Source organism: Puma concolor, chromosome E1 (genome assembly GCF_028749965.1).
Source record: "Puma concolor isolate L17-30 chromosome E1, mPumCon1.1.hap2, whole genome shotgun sequence".
Taxonomy (NCBI): Eukaryota; Metazoa; Chordata; class Mammalia; order Carnivora; family Felidae; genus Puma; species Puma concolor.
The window spans coordinates 44,063,617-44,078,732 of NC_141680.1; positions in this window are offsets into that span (position 1 = coordinate 44,063,617).

The following is a 15,116-nucleotide window of genomic DNA, read 5'->3' on the forward strand; positions in this document are numbered from 1 at the left end:
CAGAAATTAGCATTATTCCTATTTTACAGATAATCGACTGAGGCGCTGCTCCACAACCTCTTGCCAAACTGCTGGGTACCGTGCGCGTGGGCGCTGGGGTTAGAAGAGCTGTGACTCGGACCAGGCAGGCTGGACAGAGAAAAGGCTGGCCCGGGAGCCAGGAAACACAGGGTCCGCCGGACTCCATTTAGGCTGCATCCCACCACCGTGTGTGACCTTGGGCAAGTTACACCACCACTCCGGGTCTCGGGTTCCTCCTTCGCACAATGAAAGGGTTGAGTAGGAAAGAAGGGGACCGGCATTTTTGCGTTGGCTACTGTCACGTTATTTTTTCTAAGTCCCCAAGTTTTTAGAAGTGTATTATTATTTGGGCCCTTTTGACAGAAGAGGAAACTGGGGCTCAAAGTTAAGTGCCTTCCAGGTACTTTCCCCCTGCACTGGGGGGTGCCGCACTGGGTGACAGGTAGGCTTAAATCCTGCGCTGACGTCTCTGATCCCGCTTCTCAGAGAGACACGTATCTCCCCTGCAAGCCCCGCACCTGAGACCCCCCCACCACCTGCCTTGCCTTTAAAACTTTTGTGCAGTCGTAATTATTTGTCCGAACACAGAAAAATGAACACGGAGTGCAAACCTGCGCCTTTAAGAAGGGCAGTCCGTGACTTTGACGTCACCAGCTTCTCGGACCTGAAGCCGCCCAGCCAGCCAGCGCACGCGAGGTTAGCACGTGGATTCGAAGGGGCCAACCATCAGCTTTCCCTGAAACTGGCTTTGGGGCTCCGAGAGGCTTGAAAGCCCACATTTAGGAGCGGGAGAGTGCAAACTGTAACCGGTGAAGTGGCCGCTGGTCGAAAGGGCAGGGGAGAAGGTGCCTTTACATTCCCTTACCCCCCCCCCCCCATCAAGAGGAGGTCTGAAATTACACAAAATCATTTTATAAACTGTATGTATGTAAAGGCGAGAACCAAGCTTCTATTAAGGTCTTTCACAGCCTCCAAGTTACGGTTTACCCAAACACGTTCTCAGCCAACAACCAAGAGGTTACTCTCCCATGATACAGAGGAAGAAACTGAGGGCCTTGTGTGTAATGGCTCCTACCGTGGAGTAGAACCAAGATTTCTCTCAGCAATCTCCCATTTTGCAAATAAGAAAATGGAGGCGGGAGAGGTCACAATCACACCAAGGTCACTCAAATGAAAGAGCCAGAATTCAAACCCCCAATTGCCTGAGTCCAGAGGAGCTCTCACCCCACCCCGTTCAGAACCAAGTTTCTCTGCTCCCTGCAGTGACCTGCTCACCTGTTGGAGGTTTTATCTACTCAGGCCTTGGGCTCAAGAAATCCAAGAAATGCAGCTTGTGCCTCAAGATCAGAGCACGTGGGAGGCAGGGGCCAGCGCCACCTCTAGCAAATATCTTAAAGCCTCTGTGCCTTAGCTTTCCCCTTTATAAAATGAGCTGATGGGGATAATAATGCACCCACCTCATAATACACTATGTGAGGATTTAGTAAGTTAATAGTAAGTTGATAAGTTAATAGCTGTGAAATACTTAGACCCTTACCTATCCTGTGGCAAGCACTCAATGACTATTATTATTGATTGCCCATCCCCAGGACCTGTGGCATAGAATGTTCTAGAAAGAGCCTTTAGAGAATCCAAGTTCTGGTCCTACCTCTGCCTCCAAATGCAGACACAGATAGTAATAATTCCTGAAACACCTCCTTGCCCAGAGCCAAAGTCATACAGCTGCAAAGTAGCAGTCAGAACCAAACCTGGTGACCTCTGAGCCTCAGTTTCCACCCACAGTAGAATAAGGGGCTTGCATTCCATTTCTGGTTTTCTTCTTGCAAGAGGAGGCCTGTGAGATTTATCGCTATGCCTCAGTTTCTTCATCTGAAAATAACAGTGATGTCATTTGTCCTGCCTAACTTACAGACTCCTAGCTAAAGTCACATCTGTGAAAGCCCTGTGAAGAGTCGACAAATGGTTCTGTGGCTCCTGACAGGATCCCTGAGTTGATCAGATCACGGCCCCTGCCTTCCCCCACCGGTAAATGCTTTGAGCCGGAGAAAACCTTGGGACATCACTGGTGTGAGCAAAGCCCAGTGCAGTGGCAGCAGTCTGGACAGGTGGGAGGGCTTATCCGGGGGCAATGAGGCACCACTCAAGCTACTGGATGCATCTCCCAAGGATGGTCGTGGCAGCTGCAGGGCGGATCAGGAGCCCTGTGACATCAACAGAAGGTAGTTTATTGTGAGATTGAATTCTTCCATACAAGCCCTGCAGGGGGACAGTGCCACACCCCCCCCAAGCTTGCACTCCACCTCCCCACCCTCACTCACCGCCCCCCCCCCCCCCCGGCATCTGGGAAGACATTTGTGGGACCTAAGTCATGCTTATGTCCTTCCCATGGACCCCACCAGCACCTGTGAGCTCACAGCCAGCACCTGTCTCCACCTGGAGCTGTCTTCCTGGAGGCCGGGCCCACAGTTGCAGGCCCACTGAGCTGGGGCGAAATCCAAACTCCAGGCTCAGTGCTAAATGCCAAGTCAGATTTTTGATTGGACCTTGAGAGCAGGAGGGGTGGGTGAGTTGCAGAAAACTATATTGGGCCAATCGGAGAAAATTGAGTAAGGCCCGTATAGTAGATATTACCTCATCGGTGTTGAATTTCTTGAGTGTGCTAACCGTGCTGTGGTTTCGTAGGAAAATGCCCTTGTTCTTCGGAAACACAGGCTGAAGTGTTTAGGGGTGAACATATGCAATGTAGTCTCAAACGGTTCAGCAAGAATAAAGAGAGATAAAACCAATGTAGCAGAATGGGAAGAACCAGTGAATCAAGGCGAAGGGCATATGGGTCCTCATTGTACCATTCAGGCACTTTTTCTGAAGTTTTTGAAGTTTTCAAAACAAAAAGTTGGTGGGGAAAGGGATTTCTCCCTCTGAAATGATTAAAGGGCTGGAAAGCAGCAAAGCTGCCTTCTTTTTTAAAATTTTTTAACAGTATCTATTTTTTTTAACTGTTATCTATTTTTGAGAATGTGAGCACGCGTGGGGGAAGGGCAGAGAGAAAGGGTGACAGAGGATCCAAAGTGGGCTCTGTGCTGACAGCTGAGAGCCCAGTGTGGGACTCAAACTCATGAGCCGAGGGGCGCCTGGGTGGCGCAGTCGGTTAAGCGACCGACTTCAGCCAGGTCACGATCTCGCAGTCCGTGAGTTCGAGCCCCGCGTCGGGCTCTGGGCTGATGGCTCAGAGCCTGGAGCCTGTTTCGGATTCTGTGTCTCCCTCTCTCTCTGCCCCTCCCCCGTTCATGCTCTGTCTCTCTCTGTCCCAAAAATAAATAAACGTTGAAAAAAAAAATTAAAAAAAAAAACAAAAACTCATGAGCCGAACCGAACCGTGAGATCATGACCTGAGCTGAAGTCGGACACTTAACCGAGCCACCCAGGTGCCCCGAAGCTGTCATTTTTTTTTTTTTTTTTGGAGGTTAAAAAGATACCCGTAATAGCTAGGATCAACCCACCCGGGAAAAGGCATCTGTTCACAACACCTCTTGGTCCCCCACCACTGCCGTCTCCAGCACCCATGCCCGAGAGGGTGAGTTGGGGAGATTCTGGACACCCAAGGCTTCATTGAAGGGACCCTAGGTGTAGTCTGAGGAAATGGCCCCAGAGGGAAAGGGTCCTGACAGGCCCTCCAGAATTGCCTCCCTCCACCCCTATCCCAGCCCAGACTCCCAGAGCTCTTAGGGACAGGCTCTCTCCTGCTCAGCTCAGAGACAGAGTTAAATTAAAAAGGTGGGCTGGAGAATGTATTGGGTAGTTGTTCTCGTCCTGAGCGCTACCGCCCCCTAGGGGACATCTTGTGAATTTATGAAGCCGTTTGTAGTTATCACAAGACTGGGGCTCCTGGAGTTTGATAGAAGGTAGGAGGGAGACGCTAAATGTCCTATAAAGTGTAGGAAGGATATCCTGACGCAACCAGGAATTGTCCTGCACACCACTCAATCTTCCTTTGTCTTTCTGGCCACCCACATACATTAGAAACACATTCATAATTATCTGACCTAGAGGCCAGCCCTATTTCACCCACATCTTTTGTAAATGCTTTATTTTTTATTTTTTTAACGTTTATTTATTTTTTTTTGAGACAGAGAGAGACAGAGCATGAAGGGGGGAGGGTCAGAGAGAGAGGGAGACACAGAATCCAAAATAGGCTCCAGGCTCTGAGCTGTCGGCACAGAGCCCGAAGCGGGGCTCGAACTCACAGACCGCGAGATCACGACCTGAGCCGGAGTCGGATGCTCAACCGACTGAGCCACCCAGGAGCCCCTTTTGTAAATGCTTTTAAAATATATTGAGTTTTCCAGGAATAAAACTACCCTGCAATCCTACAGAAGATTTGGCTATATAAAATCATTTTAACGTTTATTTGTCTCCATTAGAACTTTATCAAGGGTAATTCACCATTTCAGAAAATCTTGTCTCCTTGGCCACCTGGCCCGTGTGAGCTGAGTTGCTAACACGACACTCCAGCACCGAGTCTCCATTTACAGTTGCCAGTGATTCATTGCCAGGGATTCCTGTGCATTTACAAGCTTCTGTTCTCTCATGGAGTCAAGCCTGAGCTTTCACATGCAGAAACGTGTATTATTTTATTCTAAATTGTTTGTTTCTAATTATTTGTTTTTCCTCTGTATTCCACTTTGAACTTTATATACACTTCTAACGACACGGTGCCTAGGAAAATGGTATTATCTATGAATTTCATTTCTGAAAATTTGTTAAAGGAGGGTGCAAAACATATATTACCAAAAGCAGGCTTTGGATCTGTTTCTACTGAGAACCTCAGAAAGGACCCTGAGAGCTTACCAAGCACGATCCGGCCTCATGTGGTATCATCGCCTTCTGGGGGCCACATGTTCTGCCTCTCAGTGTGACGAATGCTATCTAGGGTACATTGGCTACCAGACCAGAGTGGCCACGCCAGAGCTGAGCCCAAACAGAGGCGGAGCCGTCCCAGAGGGGCCTGGACCAAAGGGCTGACTGTGTGCATCTCCTTTTTTTTTTTTTTTTTTTAAATTTTTTTTTTTTTTTTTTTTAACGTTTATTTATGTTTGGGACAGAGAGAGACAGAGCATGAACGGGGGAGGGGCAGAGAGAGAGGGAGACACAGAATCGGAAACAGGCTCCAGGCTCCGAGCCATCAGCCCAGAGCCCGACGCGGGGCTCGAACTCACGGGCCGCGAGATCGTGACCTGAGGTGAAGTCGGACGCTTAACCGACTGAGCCACCCAGGCGCCCCTGCATCTCCTTTTTTAAATTTTTTATTTATTGTTTCTTTCTCTCTTTTTTTCTTTTTAGCTATTTTTGTGTATTTGTTTCTTGCCAGCTAGTGTTGTAGGCACTGGGATACAGCAGGGACCAAGTCACATAAAGTCCCTGCTCACACTTTCTGGTGCAGGAGATACAAACAAATGAGTAAATTTTTTTTAAATTTTTTTTTATTAAAAAAAAATTTTTTTTTAACGTTTATTTATTTTTGAGACAGAGAGAGACAGAGCATGAACAGGGGAGGGGCAGAGAGAGAGGGAGACACAGAATCCGAAACAGGCTCCAGGCTCTGAGCTGTCAGCACAGAGCCCGACGCGGGGCTCGAACTCAGGACCGTGAGATCATGACCTGAGCAGAAGTCGGACGCCCAACCAACCAAGCCACCCAGGTGCCCCACAAATGAGTAAATTAAGACAATTGCAGACAGTGAGTAACTCCTGAGGGCAATACAACAAGTCACGTGATAGAGAGGGCCAGAGATGGTCCAAAGAAAGGGAGAACTAGGGGGTCAGGAGCACCGATGGAGACTGACCCCGGGTGAGGACCGAGGGAAGGTGGAGCAGGCTGGGATGAAAGGAAGTGCCCGGGTGGGGGCAGGGATGTCGCAGTAACTTCCATTGAAAGAATATTGTGATAGTTACAAACACAGGCTCTGGATCAGCCGTGGATTCAGTTTCTGACTTCACCCCTTCCCAACGACATGACCCCAGTAAAGTTGCTTAACATCTGAGTCTTTCTTTCTTCACTGTAAGACAGGGGTAATAACTGTACCTACCTCGCGCGGTTATGTTAAAGATGAAAAGAGAAGCTTGTACAGAACCTCGATAGAGGTTGTGTGAAACTCGATAGAACGTTAGCAGGATCCACTGTCTTTAAAAAAAATTTTTTTTTTTTATGTTTATTCATTTTTTGAGACAAAGAGACAGAAAGTGTGAGTGGGGGAGGGGCAGAGAGAGAGGGAGACACAGAATCTGAAACAGGGTCCAGGCTCTGAGCTGTCATTACAGAGCCTGGAGCAGGGCTCAAACTCACAAACCGTGAGATCATGACCTGAGCCAAAGTTGGACGCTCACCTGGCTGAGCCACCCAGGCGCCCCTACAGGAACTGCTTTCTTAAAACACTGAAATCAAGTACACCAGCGACCATCCTAACATACAAGATTGAATGAAAGTCCCCCAGGGGCGCCTGGGTGGCGCAGTCGGTTGGGCGTCCGACTTCAGCCAGGTCACGATCTCGCGGTCCGTGAGTTCGAGCCCCGCGTCGGGCTCTGGGCTGATGGCTCAGAGCCTGGAGCCTGTTTCCGATTCTGTGTCTCCCTCTCTCTCTGCCCCTCCCCCGTTCATGCTCTGTCTCTCTCTGTCCCAAAAATAAATAAAAACGTTGAAAAAAAAATTTAAAAAAAAAAAAAAAAAAAAAAAAAGAAAGTCCCCTGAAGGGCACTTGAGTACAGATTTCTCTGCTAACTTGTTGGAAGAATTTGTCTCCGTTCTGGGCCTGGGCTTGTTCACCTTTATAATAGAATAATATTCCGGGCCCTACTTCCCTCCCAGGACTCCTGAGTGGTTAAGACAGATGAAATGGGTAAAAGGGATTTGTTACCAGGAAAGGGTGCTGGGGTTGGGGATGGGCGGCTCCTTTCACCCTCCCGCCTTCCTTCCTTGCAGCCGCCTCCTCTCTGCCCCTCCTCAGGCTCCTGGAGATGACTGTGACTTGACCTCTCTGAGCTGTTTGGGGAGAGCGGTTTCCTCACCTAGGCCCTGGCCTGGTGCTTCAGAGCTAGATCATCAGATTAACAAGAGGAACCCCGCTGATGTCCTAAAAAGAATTCCTCCCACTTTTAATGTGGCAGTTTACAAGGCCTCTTCAAACCCATCGTTCTTGTTGAACCTCACATGACACGAATCTCACATGTCGGGGTTATTGTGGACCCATTTTACAGATGAGGAAACTGAATCTTGGAGGAATGAGGTGACCTGTCCAAGTGACTTTAAGCAGGTACTTCTTGGCCTCTACGGTGTCTGCCTGGAGAAGGGCCAGCGGCGCTCAGTGGGCTGGAAGGACTGGGAGGGAGGACTGGGCTGAGCTGGTGTTAACATCCATTAGAGCCTGGTGCTATGGGCAAAAGCTCTGATTGACTTGGACTCAGCACGGACCCCACCACTTGGGACTGGGTGACCCTGGACAAGGCCCTTCGCGTGTCATGTATCTGTGAAATGGAGATACCACTCTGCAGTGTTGTTATAAGAACTCAGTGATGGGCTACAGGCATTCAAAACACTGTCCTGATTCTTCTGGGCTCCACTCTGCCCCCGGGTCTCTAAGCTCATTATCCTCCCAGCTCTAGTCAATGAGTCAACAACCCAAACTGCCCTTCCATGTCCACCACCCAACCTGTTCAGTTGCTGCCCTTGACAAACTCTGGGCTCCAGCTCCTGGAGGCCATCAGCCGTGCGCCCAGCGCAGCTGCCCCCGGGGGATTCTCAAGTTCAGAAAAAGGCACAGGGTGGGAAGGGTACTCCACGTACCTTGAGTGGCATGACAGTGACCGGACCACCAACGGGGCCCAGCTTCTCTCAAGCCTTGCAGCTCACGGTCCACCCCCTCCCAGGGCAGAGACTGGACATCTTTACATGTGGGCCCAGGGGAGCTGGGGAAGGGTTTGAAGGACCTGAGCCCCCCTCTTGGCTTTGGCTGCAATTTTAAATTTTTTCACTCCAGTGGGGTCAGATTTTACATCACTGACTTTGTAAATTAAAAAAAAATTTTTTTTAATGTTTATTTTTTGGAGTGAGAGAGAGAGAGCGAGCAGGGGAGGGGGCGAGAGAGAGGGAGACACAGAATCTGAAGCAGGCTCCAAGTTCTGAGCTGTCAGCACAGAGCCTGACATGGGGCTCAAACTCATGAACTGTGAGATCATGATTGAGCCGAAATTGGACGTGTAACCGACTGAGCCACCCAGGTGCCCCTGATTTTGTAAAATTTAACAGAAAAATGAATTCTTTGGTCCTAGATAAATGCAGTTTGGTTGTCCAAATTCTTTCGAACATAGGGATGATGGAGAAGGAAATGACAATTTATTGAGGAACAACTGTGTGCCTGGCCCTTTACATGGACGTGTTAACACATTTGATCCTCCTGAACTCCCTACTGGGTAACTACAGTTAGTCCATTTCACATTTAGGGTCAAAGAAGTAAGCCAAAGTCACCCCACAGGCAGGAGGCAGAGCTGTAACCCGAGATCAGCAGACGGTGACAAGTTCCCGCCCGCAGCTGCTCAGATCCCAACCCATTGTCCTGATTTCCAGGAAAGAGTTGACTCTTGTCCCCTGGAACCGGCCACCCGCCTGTCCCAGAGGCCACTCTGGCTTCCTGTAGACTCCCGGGACCAGTCCTTGCCCTGGAAGTTCACCTCCAGGACATACCATGCTCTCAGGATATACAAAACCGAAACTTTAACCCAGGAATGTGCCCCTCCTCTCCTGTAGGAGGCAGATGCTGGCTTCCACATCTGGATAGGAGAAGAGAAGTCAGCCCATCCTCTCCCGTGTCACGTCCCACCCTGACCCCATCTCGGAGGGACTGATTCTTCTTTGGCCACCTCTGCCCTTGTCTGGCTGAGGGAACCTGATGGTTTTCAATCTCGTGATTGCACAAGAGTCAGGACCAGCTGCCCCGGGTGGCGGGGGGGGGGGGGGGGGGATGGAGTTCCAGACACTGGGCCAGCAGGATGAGATGGGGTGCAGCCCCAGTGGGGAACCAGGTGTGTTTCTGGGAGGAGAAACCCCGGGGGGGGGGCCAGGACTAGGGAGGAGAGAGTGAGGTGGGCTGAGGGGCAGGCGACAGTCTCCCAAGCTAAAGTGGGGGTGGGGGTGGCGGTGCGATGGGAGGGCCTAAGGGGAAGAATCCTCACAATGGGGGCAGCTCTATTAACTGAGCACGTACTTGGTTCAGGCTGCGCGCTGAGCGCTCTGCAGGCCTTACTTGACTCTGATGGGGGAACTGCCTCAGTCTCAGAGTCTGCAATGTGCACATCAGGACTCTGTGGCCGGGCTTATAAGTCACGCAGTTCGTAAGAGGAAGAAGAAGTGGAGAATAGTTTCCTTGCCGAGTTCCAGGTTCCTCGTTCCATAAAAAGGGGGCTGAGCAGGATAAGCGGGTCTCAGACCTCAGCCATCTGCAGCTGCAAAAGCTCCCCAGCTGATTCCAAAGGGTAGCTGGCATCGAGAACATGGGCTAGAGGATCCCCGATCCCCAGATCCCCGAAGGCCCCTCCAGCCAGGGCCTCTGCAAAGCTAAGGAATCCACTTCCTCTACCGGCCTTCCCCTCCCCCATTCATCCCTCCCCTCCCCCCACCCATCCTGCATCCACCCCACAACTGGATTTGAGGGTACCACCTAGCATCACTCTCCCCAGGGTCAGTGGGGCCGTCACAGCTCCCTGTAGACTTGGAATCTCTCAGTGGACAGGGAGCAGGGCAGTGCTCACTCACTGCTCAGATGGCTACACTGAGCCCAGAGGAGAAGCAAGAATTTCCAAATGCACACTGATTTAGAAATATGGGGGTGGGGTGGGGGACTGGGTGGCTCAATTAATCCTCCGATTCTTGGTTTCAGCTCAAGTCGTGATTTTTCCGTACGTGGGATTGAGCCCCAAGTCAGGCTCTGTGCTAACAGCATTGAGCCTGCTTGGGATTCTCTCTCTCTCTCTCTCTCTCTCTTTCTCTCTCTCTCTGCTCCTCCCCCACTCATGCTCGCTTAGGCGCGTGTGCTCTCTCTCTCTGTCTCAAAATAAACTAACATTTAAAAAAAAAGAAATGCAAGGGAAACTCACAGAAGAAACTTAAAGGGTTTGAAAGTGGATGTCTGGGGCAGGAAAAGAAACAGGACAAGAGGACCGTTTTGTGCTACCATTTGGTTAACATTTATATGCATGTTACTTTTTGCTAAAAATAATAATTGATTTGGGGCGCCTGGCTGGTTCAGTCGGTGGAGCGTGCAACTCTTGACTTTGGGGTCATGAGTTCGAGCTCAAAGTTGGATGTAGAGATTACTTTAAAAACATAGTAACTGATTAAAACACAGCAACAAAGAAAGTGACCTGCCCACTGGCACTGGGCAAGTTACAGCCTATGCCTATGCTGGGACAGGAACCCGTGTCTCCTGATTTCCTCCAGTAGCTCTGTTGCCAAACATCCTGCCACAGCCTCTGGCCTGGCCACTGACCCGGTCCCAGGTCCCCTCCCCCACACTATCCAGAAGCCTGCAGGGCCTAGCAGAGTTCCATAGGCTCACCAGTCAGGTGCCTGATGATGAGGGCAGGCGCCAACAACTGCTCACCCCAAGGTGACTCAGGCAGGAAGGGGAAGGAGTAGGTGTGAGGGAGGAGAGGCTGCTTCTGTGCCCTCACTCCAAACTTAATCTTCAGGGCTGCCAGATCTGGCAAATAAAAATGTAAGATGCCCAGTTAAACTTGAATTTCAGACACACAGTGATTATTTTTTTTAAGTGTAAGTATGACTCAAATATTGCATGAGATGTACTTATACTAAAAAAAATTTCTGGGTCACCTGGGTGGCTCAGTTGGTGAAGTGTCCGACTTCGGCTCAGGTCGTGATCTCGTGGGCTGCAAGTTCAAGCCCCGGGTTGGGCTCTGTGCTGACAGCTTGGAGCCTGGAGCCTGTTTCAGAGTCTGTGTCTCCTTCTCTCTCTGCCCCTCCCTCACTCACACTCGGTCTCTCTCTCTCTCAAAAACAAATAAACATTAAAAAAATTTTTTTTAAATTTTTTTCTTTTTTTAAAGTTTATTTTTGCAGAGAGAGTGAGAGAGAGAGAGCATGAGGGGGGAGGGCCAGGGAGAGAGGGAGACACAGAATCTGAAACAGGCTTCAGGCTCTGAGCTGTCAGCACAGAGCCCGACGCGGGGCTCGAACTCACGGACAGCGAGATCATGACCCGAGCCGAAGTCGGACGCTCAACCGACTGAGCCACCCAGGTGCCCCTAAAAAAAAATGTTTTTTAATAAAAAATTTTCATTTCTACTCTGAGATTCAAATTTAACTGGGAATCTTATGTTTTATCTGGCAACTCAAGAGCTTGGGGGTGAAAGGCCCCATCCCTGGGGCCCTTGTGGCTCTTCTGTGGGGGCAGAACAGTAACTCTAAATGAAGAAAATCCTGCAGGGTGATTGGAAGAATCAGTGAGAGACTGAGAGAACTGGAAGGAAGGAAAGAGAGGGAAGCCGCCCAGTCCTTTATCCAGACCATTGCCTCTGAAAACAGCCATGGGCCTGGCCTGGAGGAACCTCTTCACCAGGGAGATACATCCAGGGACCTCTCCATGCCAGACTTCTCAGTGGAACCTCCTGTCACCTTCGGTGCCTCAACACTAGCACCTGAGGTCATCCAGCTGGGGCTGTAGTAAGAATAAAAACAGACCATATTTATAGAACATATCTATAACTTCTTAAACAAGAGGAAAGGGGAAAGGCAGAAGCCACACAGGAAAAGACCGATCACTAGATTTCCGATGACATAACAAAGACACAACTTGTGACCACAAAAGAAAACATAAACCGGGGTGCCTGGGTGTCTCAGTCAGTTAAATGTTCGACTTCAGCTCAGATCATGATCTCACAGTCCGTGAGTTCAAGCCCCACTTCGGGCTTTCTACTGTCAGCGCAGAGCTCACTTCGGATCCTCTGTCGCCGCCCCCTCTTCCCTTCCCCTGCTCTCTCTCTCTCTCTCAAAAATAAACAAACATTAGAAAAAAAACCACAAACAAGGATAAAAGACAAATGACGGATTGAGAGTAGATATCTGCAACATATAAAATATCCAGAATACATAAAGAGCTCCCACAGTTCAACAGGAAAAAGACAAACACTGAAGAAAAATAAAGAATAATGTGATGGTTAGTTTTATGTGTCAACTTGGTGGATGTTTTGGGGTGGGATTCACATTGAAATTGATAGATTTTGGCTAAAGCCAGTTGCCCTCCATAATGTGAGTGGGCCTCATCCAATCAGTTGAGGGCCTGAATAGAACACAAAAAACCGTCCTTTCCAAACAAGGAGAAATTCTCCAGTGCTGGCCCACACTTCAGATTTTGGACTTTTCGCTTCCATAATCACGTGAGTCAATTCTATATAAATTTATATTAAATCTCTTTCTATATACACATCAATCGGTTCTGTTTCTCTGGAGAACCTAATACAAATAAGAACAGGCAATTCACAGAAGAAATACATATGCAGAATAAGCATATGAAAAAAATGCTCAGCTTCCCTAGAGATCAAGAAAATGCAGATAAAACAACTATGGAATATCTTTTGTCATTAGATTGGCAAAACATCTTTTTTTAACGTTTATTTATTTACTTTGAGAGAGAGAGAGAGAGAGAGCAAGCAGTGGAGGGGCAGAGAGACAGGGAGACAGAGAATCCCAAGCCGGCTCTGCACTGTCAGCACAGAGCCCAATGCTGGGCTCAAGCTCACAAACCGTGAATGAGATCATGACCTGAGCCAAAATCAAGGGTCAGATGCTTAACTGACTGAGCCACCCAGGTGCCTGGCAAAACATCTTTTAAACTGGCATATTCAGGGGCGCCTGGGTGGCTCAGTCGGTTAAGCGTCTGACTTCAGCTCAGGTCACGATCTCGCGGTCCGTGAGTTCGAGCCCCGCGTCGGGCTCTGGGCTGATGGCCCAGAGCCTGGAGCCTGCTTCTGATTCTGTGTCTCCCTCTCTCTCTGCCCCTCCCCCGTTCATGCTCTGTCTCTCTCTGTCTCAAAAATAAATAAACGTTAAAAAAAATTTAAACTGGCATATTCAATGTTGGTGAGTATCTGAAAAATAAGTTCCCTCAAATAGTGTGACTGGGAGTGTAAACGGGAAAAGAATTAAAGCAATCTGGCAGCAACATTTCAAATGTGCACATCCTTTACCTAGCAATATTACTTTTAGGGATTCAACCTCCATTTGAGCACTCGGAAACATGTTCACACATATTTATTGCATAATTATTTGTAACTGCAAAAAAATGGAAACACACAAAGGTCCCTTAAATGAGACTGGTTAAATGAGACTGTATGTAGCATCTACAGTGGGAACGTAAAGCCATCCCATGTTCATGAATAGGAAGACTTAGTAAATATTATGTTGGCAATGCAGCCCAAATTGACCTATAGATTCAGTGCATTGCCTATCAAAATCTCAGCTGTCAGAACAGAAACAGATTCTAAAATTCACATAGAAATTTGAGGGACCCAGAATAGCCAAAACAATTTTGAAAAAGAAGTTGGAAGACCCCCGCTTCTTCCAATTTCAAAACTTGCTACAAAACTGTAGTAATCAAGACAATGTGTATTGGCATGAGGTCAGATGTATAGATCAATGGAATAGAATTGAGAGTCCACAAATAAACCCTCACATTTACAGCCAATTGATTTTTAAAAAATTTTTTTTAAGTTTATTTATTTTTGAGACAGAGAGAGACAGAGCATGAACAAGGAAGGGTCAGAGAGAGAGGGAGACACAGAATCGGAAGCAGGCTCCAGGCTCCGAGCCATCAGCCCAGAGCCCGACGCGGGGCTCGAACTCACGGACCGCGAGATCGTGACCTGAGCTGAAGTCGGATGCTTAACCGACTGAGCCACCCAGGCGCCCCTCAATTGATTTTCTCAAAATTAAAAATCACAAAGTCTGGCCAAAGGGGCCTGGGAGGGCTCAGGGAATGGGACAAATGGGGATGGACCCTTTGATGTCATATCTCTTTGTGACTCTGGAAGTTTCTTTTCAGTTGCTTCTTTTCAGTCTTCCCTGTTCAAAAATGATGCACCCTCCTTAAAAGCAAAAAGCAGAGGGAGAGAGATTCCTAAATTGGAGGGCTTAAAGACACTGGAGTATTTCTTGAAGAATGTGAAAGATGTTCTGCAGTTTTGGGGGGAACTGTACCCTATTCACTGAAGTGGAATTTCACTGCACCCATTTTAACAAGTAAATGCATTTTGCTTATAGTAAATATATTTCACATTTCTTTGCCATAGTAATCAAAATAACTGCATGTGATTCAGATTTTTCTAAAGCTTGGACTCATACGTTGATTATTAATTACCTTGTCCTTTGAGAGTGATACCCACAGGGCGCACCGACTTATCCAGGACCGTTTGCCCCTACACCCAGTGTCTCCAGGATGTTAAGCTTCTAAGTCCTTCAGTCTGTCTTTTGCATTTTGTTTCTGTTGAATGCTTTTAATCCGTGCTCAACTCCAAGTGACTCCTTCTAGAAACTTCCGTGCACACATCCCCTGGTATTTCTATCATCTACTGTTTCTGGGAAGTCGGGTAACATGTATTAAAAATATATGAGATAAGTGGGGCACCTGGCTGGCTTAGTTGGTAGAGCATGAAACTCTTGATCTTAGGGTGCTGTAGAGCCCCACGTATGTGTGTGTGTATGTGTGTGTGTATGTGTATGTGTATGTGCATATATGTATACATATACATATATAAAATAAGACAAAAGAAGCTGTGTGAAGGAAACTTTGAGCTCTTTCATGGAGACGGTTTATGATCCTTTTGAGAGGGTTTCTCAACCTCAACACTACTAATATTTCAGGCAGAATAATCTTTGTGATGGGTGTCGTCCTTTGCATTAGAAGATGTTTAGCAGCATCCCTGGCCTCCGCCTACCAGATGCCAGGAGCACCTCCCCCTTGTTGTAACAACCCAGAATATCTCCGCACACTGCCAAATGTCCCTGGTGTGCAAATCGCTCCTTTAAGGATATTT